The sequence below is a fragment of the Bufo gargarizans genome, chromosome 2 (assembly GCF_014858855.1).
Source record: "Bufo gargarizans isolate SCDJY-AF-19 chromosome 2, ASM1485885v1, whole genome shotgun sequence".
In the NCBI taxonomy this organism is placed as follows: domain Eukaryota; kingdom Metazoa; phylum Chordata; class Amphibia; order Anura; family Bufonidae; genus Bufo; species Bufo gargarizans.
In genome coordinates this window covers 17,645,618-17,654,377 of record NC_058081.1, presented here as the reverse complement: position 1 = coordinate 17,654,377, position 8,760 = coordinate 17,645,618, and positions in this window count along the sequence as shown.

Genomic DNA, 8,760 nt, shown 5'->3' with positions numbered 1-8,760 from the left:
AAAATTGCATTAGACTTGTCAATAAAAGCAAAAAAAGGAAGAGACCACTGTGGTACTCAGCAGAAGTGGCCCAAATCATTAAAAATAAAAAGCTAGCATTTTGTAATTATAAAAAAAACCCAGAGCAATGAAGATAAGGAAATCTACAAGATTAGGCAGAAAGAGGCCAAGCAAGTTATAAGAACTTCTAAAGCTCGGGCAGAAGAAAAACTAGCTCAGTCTATGAAAAAAGGGGATAAGACATTCTTCAGATATATAAATGAAAAAAGGAAATTAAAACAAGGAATAACTAAATTAAAAATAAAGGACGGAAGGTATGTAGAAGAGAATAAAGGGCTAGCCGACTGCCTTAATGAATACTTCTGTTCAGTTTTTACAAAAGAAAAAGAAGGAGAAGGACCTCCACTAGAAAGGATGACTATTAAATTGTTTGATGCATGTGTCTTTACAGAGGAAGATGTTCTAAGTTTGCTGTCTAAAGTGAAGACAAATAAGTCACAGGGGCCTGATGAGATACACCCAAAATTATTAAAAGAGCTTAGTGGTGAGCTGGCAAAACCGTTAACAGATTTATTTAACCAATCATTAGTAACAGGAGTCGTCCCGGAAGATTGGAAATTGGCAAATGTCGTGCCCATTCACAAGAAAGGTAGTAGGGAGGAATCGAGCAACTATAGACCAGTGAGTCTGACATCAATAGTAGGCAAATTAATGGAAACCCTACTAAAGGATAGGATTGTGGAACATCTAAAATCCCATGGATTGCAAGATGAAAAACAGCATGGGTTTACTTCAGGGAGATCATGTCAAACAAATCTTATAGATTTTTTTGACTGGGTGACTAAAATAATAGACGGTGGAGGTGCAGTAGACATCGCTTATCTAGACTTTAGTAAGGCTTTTGACACTGTCCCACACAGAAGACTTATCAATAAACTGCAGTCATTGATCATGGACTCCCATATTGTTGAGTGGCTGAGTGACAGACAACAGAGGGTTGTAGTCAATGGAGAACATTCAAAACAAGGTCATGTTACCAGTGGGATTCCACAGGGATCTGTACTGGGACCAATTTTGTTTAATATCTTCATAAGTGATATTGCAAAAGGCCTCGATGGTAAGGTTTGTCTTTTTGCTGATGACACAAAGATATGTAACAGGGTTGATGTTCCTGGAGGGAAAGCCAAATGGAAAAGGATTTAGGAAAACTAGAAGAATGGTCAGAACTCTGGCAACTGAAATTTAATGTGGATAAGTGCAAGATAATGCACCTGGGGCGTAAAAACCCAAGGGCAGAATATAGAATATTCGACACAGTCCTGACCTCAGTATCTGAGGAAAGGGATTTAGGAGTAATTATTTCAGAAGACTTAAAGGTGGGAAGACAATGTAATAAAGCAGCACGAAATGCCAGCAGAATGCTTGGGTGTATAGGGAGAGGTATAAGCAGTAGACAGAGGGGGGCGCTCATGCCGCTCTATAGAGCACTAGTGAGACCTCACTTGGAGTATTGTGCGCAGTACTGGAGGCCATATCTCCAGAAGGATATTGATACTCTAGAGAGAGTTCAGAGAAGAGCTACTAAACTGGTCCATGGATTGCAGGATAAAACTTACCAGGAAAGGTTAAAAGACCTTAATATGTATAGCTTGGAAGAAAGACGAGACAGAGGGGAGATGATAGAAACTGCTAAATACATAAAGGGAATCAACTCGGTAAAGGAGGAGAGAAGATTTAAAAGAAGAAAAACTGCTACAAGAGGACAGAGTGTTACATTAGAGGGGCAAAGGTTTAAAAGTAATATCAGGAAGTATTGCTTTACTGAGAGAGTAGTGGATGCATGGAATAGCCTTCCTGCAGAAGTGGCAGCTGCAAATACAGTGAAGGAGTTTAAGCATGCATGGGATAGGCATAAGGCCATCCTTCATATAAGATAGGGCCAGGGGGTATCCATAGTATTTAGTATATTGGGCAGACTAGATGGGTCAAATGGTTCTTATCTGCCGACACATTCTATGTTTCTATGTTATGTTCACGTGTAATATGCCTGGTTCACCAGCAGGTGGCAGCAAACATGACAGAGCTATGCTTAGGTAGAATGGAGCTTTCCATTCTATTCTAATCCCCCCTCTATGGAGGAGTGGGCGAGTCCAACTTCCTGCAGGAAGAGTGGGGACCAGTAAGAGTTAGGGCCCTTGCACACGACCGTATGCCCACCGAGACCTACGGTCCGTGAGCAGGCCATATGTCCCGGAGCGGCATTGATCGTGTGGACGGGAGCACACAGCATTATAGATTACAATGATGCTGTGCACATCAGGCCGCCCGCCAGACTATTGTCCCGCACTCATAAGATCATATGAGTGCGAGACAATAGCCCCTCGGGCGGCCCGACGTGCACAGCATCATTGTAATCTATGATGCCGTGTGCTCCCGTGCGCACGATCAATGCCGCTCCGGGGACATAAGGGCCACTCACGGACCATAGGTCTCGGTGGGCATACGGTCGTGTGCAACAGGCCTTAGTCTAGTTTACCCCCTGCAACAGTTCAGGTGCAGGGCACATCTCTGCTGGACGTGCCCAAGCCAGCCAGAGTGCCCTAAGCTCTGCTGGTCATGGAGGCCAAAGCTTAAAGCCTCAGGAGCCAGAAGGAGTGTTCCCTGGCCTAATCTAGAGTCAGACTAAAGAGAGAAGTTCCAGCGTAAAGAAAAAAATGTAAAGTTATACAGTCAGCCGGTCAGTACAGCAGAGCCAGAGAGAACCAGAGGTAGCAGAGACGAGTTTGCCTGCCAAGTTTGATGCTAAAGCCTTCTGGGACACAGGTGAGAAAGTGGCGGCGCTCGGCGAAAGGAGATGGGCCTCCCACGAGTACCACTCTTGCCATTCCACATATTCAAGGGGAATTAGTGTTTATGTTCACAGACAGGTAGATTATGAACCAATAGAACAGCTAATTGACCAAGAGGGTCGGTACATTTTTCTTCACCGTTATTGGCAGGGGCAAAGGAGAATTATCGCTTTTATATATATTCCACCCCCCTTTACGACAACGGTACTAGGTAGATTGATGGATTATATTTCAGCGCGAGAAGAGTGCCCGGTGCTGGTGATGGGCGACTTCAACTCGGTCATGGACATTAAAAAAGACAGGATCTCTACTATAACCAATTATGATTCTTATCCTGGGTCAAGTACCCTACTATCCAGAATGTGCAAAGAAATGGCTTTGGTTGATATATGGCGATCGCTTTATGGGAATAAGCAAGTATACTCATGCTTTAGTAAGACATACAGATCCATGTCGCGAGTTGACCTAGCCCTCGCCAGCCCCGGGCTTATGAACAGGGTTAAAAAAATGAATTATGAACGTCATGGTGTTTCCGACCACAGCCCGGTCATGGTAATATTGGATAGCTACACTAAACTAAACCCAAATAGGATTTTTAAACTTAATCCCCACTGGATGACATTAATTAGGGACGTGGATAAGATTAATGATGAAATAAAGCTCTTTTGGAGCGATAACGTCAACTCAACACATATCCACATGGTCTGGGACTCGCTTAAGGCATACCTTCGGGGTATATATTCACATCGAATCAGGAAACAGAAAAACACTTTCGCTCAAACCCAAAAAGAAATAGAAGGATTACTCGGTCAGATAATGAACGAGATCATCTATGCAAATTCCCCAGAAAAACAACTTCAACTTAAAAAAGTGCAAGCTGATTATAAACAATATCTATATAAAAAAGCTCTGAATAAATTGTTCTTTTCAGGGTTGAGAACTTTTAGCGAGTCCGGTAAACCAAGTAGATTGCTATCCATGATAGTAAAAAATCAAAGGGGGAGCAATAATATAGCTGGAATCAGGACAGAGGCAGGAAACATTCTACGGGACCCTGATGATATCCTAAGGGAATTTACCTGATACTTTTCGACGCTATACCAAGCTGGGACTAAAAATCAGGGAGGAAAAATAGATCAATATCTCGACAATATTAAGATCCCTGAATTTGACCAACAAGATATTGACTGGCTGAACAGACCTATCCAACTGACCGAGCTCCAAAACACGTTGCACTCTATTAAGGGTAACACATCTCTAGGGGTGGATGGGTTTCCATTCGAACTATACCGAAAACATGGGGGAATTATTCTCCCCCTAATGTTGGAGGTACTAAACCAATCATGGATAAAAGGTTCCCTACCCCCCTCATGGATGGAAGCAACCATCACATTGATCCCCAAAAAAGGGCAAGACCCACTGTCGGTTACATCTTATCGCCCCGTCTCCCTGTTGAACACAGATTACAAAATTCTCGCTAAACTGTTAGCCAATAGATTAAAAACAGTTATCCATAAAGTCGTCCATGCAGACCAAACCGGGTTTATTCCCAAAAGGAATATACAGGATAACGTAAGGAGAGCTTTTTTGAACATCCAGATGGGGGACGGGGAGGACTGCTCCATCCTGTCCTTGGACGCCGCTAAGGCCTTCGACAGGGTGGAGTGGCCCTTCCTTTGGAGAGTAATGTCTCGGGTCAAAATAGGTGAATATTTTTCCAGATGGGTCCGTATTATGTATCAAAGCCCGGTATCCAGGGTCCGAATTAACGGTGAACATTCAGTTTCCTTCCCATTGACCCGAGGAACACGCCAGGGATGTCCCCTCTCCCCCTTGCTCTTCTCGTTGTTCCTGGAGCCAATGGCGTGTAAAATAGAGCAGACAGGGAGATAGAGGGTTTTGGGTGCGAGGGAGAGGCGGTCAAAATAAGTCTCTATGCGGACGACACGCTATTGTTCCTGGGGAGAGGATATATGAATTTGCCTAGGGTTATGGATTGCCTGGACGAATTTGGATCCCTATCGGGATATGAGACGTCCGGTCCCTCCCGAGTATAAATTTCAGGTTAGCATACTGACCCCAGTAGACTCCTTATCATATTTAGGTATCGAGATAGGGACCAAACTGGAACATTATGAAACTAAATATACTCCCAATAATAGATAGAGTTAAGGAAAAGACTAGAACATGGCTAAAACTCCCCTTATCACAAATCAACCGTATAACACTTATAAAAATGTCGCTATTACCAATGTTATTGTATATATTCAATGCCAGTCCAATAACGATAGAAGACAAATTCTTCAATAAGTTAGAGACCCTCTTTAATGAATTAATATGGGGGCGCAAACGAGTTAGAATTAAGATGCAATATTTGTATAAAGAAGAGGGTGGAGTTTCTATCCCTTTTCTTAAAGGATATTATATAGCTGCCCAATTGAGATGGTGTGTGAGAAATCGAAAGAATAAATTCATTTGGCCTATTTTTGGGAAACACTGTAGACCCTGGGAGGATGTGGTAAAGACAGAGGAGATTATAAACACTTGTTGTGGGAATGCCTAGGGATAAAAGATTACTGGATTAAAATATTCCGGAAACTACAGGATAGTTCACCTATGGAATATGAAGCATGTATTGAATATGTTATCCTGGGCACTCTTCCAGAGACAGACAAAAATAAAACTGAGCAGATACTTTGGTTTCGGGGCATCGCCCTGGCCAAAATAACAATTATTAAATACTGGGGCACCACGGAATATCCCAGTTATTATGAGTGGAGGGAGCGGATGAACAGGGTTAAGCAATATGAACATATCCTAGCCCAAACAGCGGGGAAAAAGGCAGCCTGGTTGCGGATATGGGGTAATTGGAAATGATAACACTAGGTGTAATGACAATGTAATGACAGTAGCTACGCGGAAAAAAGGGGGTTGGAGGGAGGGACGGGGGGGGGGGGTAAAAAATAAGAGGGAAACTCAACACCAAGATGAGATGATGTATCACTGTTTTGCAACATTGAAATGGAAGACTGTACTGTTTTACACTTAAAAAAAAAAGAAGTACACAGAAAACTTGCACAAAAACTGCACAAAAGCCACAATAAATCGCGCAACTTTATGTGCAGCTTTTTTCACGTCTTTTATGTTGTTTTCATGTCGATTTTCCTCATACAAATCCACACTAGGTACAGGTACCTTCGAGGTTAGTTTCACACATATGTTTATTTGGTGTTTGTCTGGCTGATTCTCTGCATATTTGTCAGGTTGCAGCCAGATCTCCACTGGCCCCCATTATAATTCATGGGGCCAGACATTAAGTAGCTTCCTACTTGAACAGCCTACCTGATGTAACAAGCGCTACAGGGAGTGCAGAATTATTAGGCAAATGAGTATTTTGACCACATCATCCTCTTTATGCATGTTGTCTTACTCCAAGCTGTATAGGCTCGAAAGCCTACTACCAATTAAGCATATTAGGTGATGTGCATCTCTGTAATGAGAAGGTGTGTGGTCTAATGACATCAACACCCTATATCAGGTGTGCATAATTATTAGGCAACTTCCTTTCCTTTGGCAAAATGGGTCAAAAGAAGGGCTTGACAGGCTCAGAAAAGTCAAAAATAGTGAGATATCTTGCAGAGGGATGCAGCACTCTTAAAATTGCAAAGCTTCTGAAGCGTGATCATCGAACAATCAAGCGTTTCATTCAAAATAGTCAACAGGGTCGCAAGAAGCGTGTGGAAAAACCAAGGCGCAAAATAACTGCCCATGAACTGAGAAAAGTCAAGCGTGCAGCTGCCAAGATGCCACTTGCCACCAGTTTGGCCATATTTCAGAGCTGCAACATCACTGGAGTGCCCAAAAGCACAAGGTGTGCAATACTCAGAGACATGGCCAAGGTAAGAAAGGCTGAAAGACGACCACCACTGAACAAGACACACAAGCTGAAACGTCAAGACTGGGCCAAGAAATATCTCAAGACTGATTTTTCTAAGGTTTTATGGACTGATGAAATGAGAGTGAGTCTTGATGGGCCAGATGGCTGGATTGGTAAAGGGCAGAGAGCTCCAGTCCGACTCAGACGCCAGCAAGGTGGAGGTGGAGTACTGGTTTGGGCTGGTATCATAAAAGATGAGCTTGTGGGGCCTTTTCGGGTTGAGGATGGAGTCAAGCTCAACTCCCAGTCCTACTGCCAGTTTCTGGAAGACACCTTCTTCAAGCAGTGGTACAGGAAAATCTAATGACATGGCCTCCTTGTTCACCTGATCTGAACCCCATTGAGAACCTGTGGTCCATCATCAAATGTGAGATTTACAAGGAGGGAAAACAGTCCACCTCTCTGAACAGTGTCTGGGAGGCTGTGGTTGCTGCTGCACACAATGTTGATGGTGAACAGATCAAAACACTGACAGAATCCATGGATGGCAGGCTTTTGAGTGTCCTTGCAAAGAAAGGTGGCTATATTGGTCACTGATTTGTTTTTGTTTTGTTTTTGAATGTCAGAAATGTATATTTGTGAATGTTGAGATGTTATATTGGTTTCACTGGTAAAAATTAATAATTGAAATGGGTATATATTTGTTTTTTGTTAAGTTGCCTAATAATTATGCACAGTTATAGTCACCTGCACACACAGATATCCCCCTAAAATAGCTAAAACTAAAAACAAACTAAAAACCACTTCCAAAAATATTCAGCTTTGATATTAATGAGTTTTTTGGGTTCATTGAGAACATGGTTGTTGTTCAATAATAAAATTAATCCTCAAAAATATAACTTGCCTAATAATTCTGCACTCCCTGTAGTGTGAAACTAAGCTTACTTTTTGTTGCATTTTTCATGCAGTTTCTTAGCCAAATTAGGGTACTTTCACACTAGCGTTATTCTTTTCCGGCGCGGAGTTCCGTCCTAGGGGCTCAATACCGGAAAATAACTGATCAGTTTCATCCCCATGCATTCTGAATGGAGAGCAATCCGTTCGGGATGCATCGGGATGTCTTCAGTTCAGTCACTGAACAGCGTTTTGGACAGAGGAAATACCGCAGCATGCTGCGGTATTGTCTCCGTCCAAGATTCCAGATCAGTTGCCGGAATGCCAGATTCGGCATTAATTTACATTGAAATTTACATAAGAAATACCGGAATGCCAGTTCCGTCCTTCCGGTCTGCGCATGCACAAACCAGTAAAAAAGTGGAAAAAAAAAGATATAACGGATCTGTTTCTCCGGATGACATGCGGAGAGACGGATCCGTCCGCATCCGTCTACAAATGCTGTTCGTTTGCATGCAGATTGCCGGATCTGGTAGGCAGTTCCGGCGACGGAACTGCTTGCCGGATCACTCTGCCGCAAGTGTGAAAGTAGCCTAAGGCTGAGTTCACACTTCAGTTATTTGGTCAGTTGTTTCCATCAGTTAGGGCTCATAAAAAAAAAGAAAAAAAAAAGAAAAAAAAAAGCCTGCTGGGACCAACATCAAGCCTGAAAACTGTTTGGAGAACATTTATGCAAAGTAAAGCTACTATTCAATTTCATCACAAGGTCTGGACTCAATTATTTCTTCCAATCCCTCAATAATTCCCCTCTATTTGCTGCTTTGGAGCCAAAGCCTGGGGCCCAGCCGTATCCAGGTAGGAGCACCGTGACACTCACTCAACATAAAGGGACATTTTAGGCCGCACTATACCACTCAGCATTTCCTACATCTGGGTCGCATCCCCAGGGGGCGGCCCATTGCAATTTTCCTTCCCGATGTCTGACTTGTTACAGAATACAATAAAGAGGAGAGAAATCTAGAAAAGTTTACCTCTCCGCTCAGCAGGGAGATGATCTCCAAGGTGAGGTCTAATATTCTTCTGCTGATCTCCTTCCTGTCCATCCTTGGTGGTCATTCAAGAGAAGAGGAGAGAACTGGA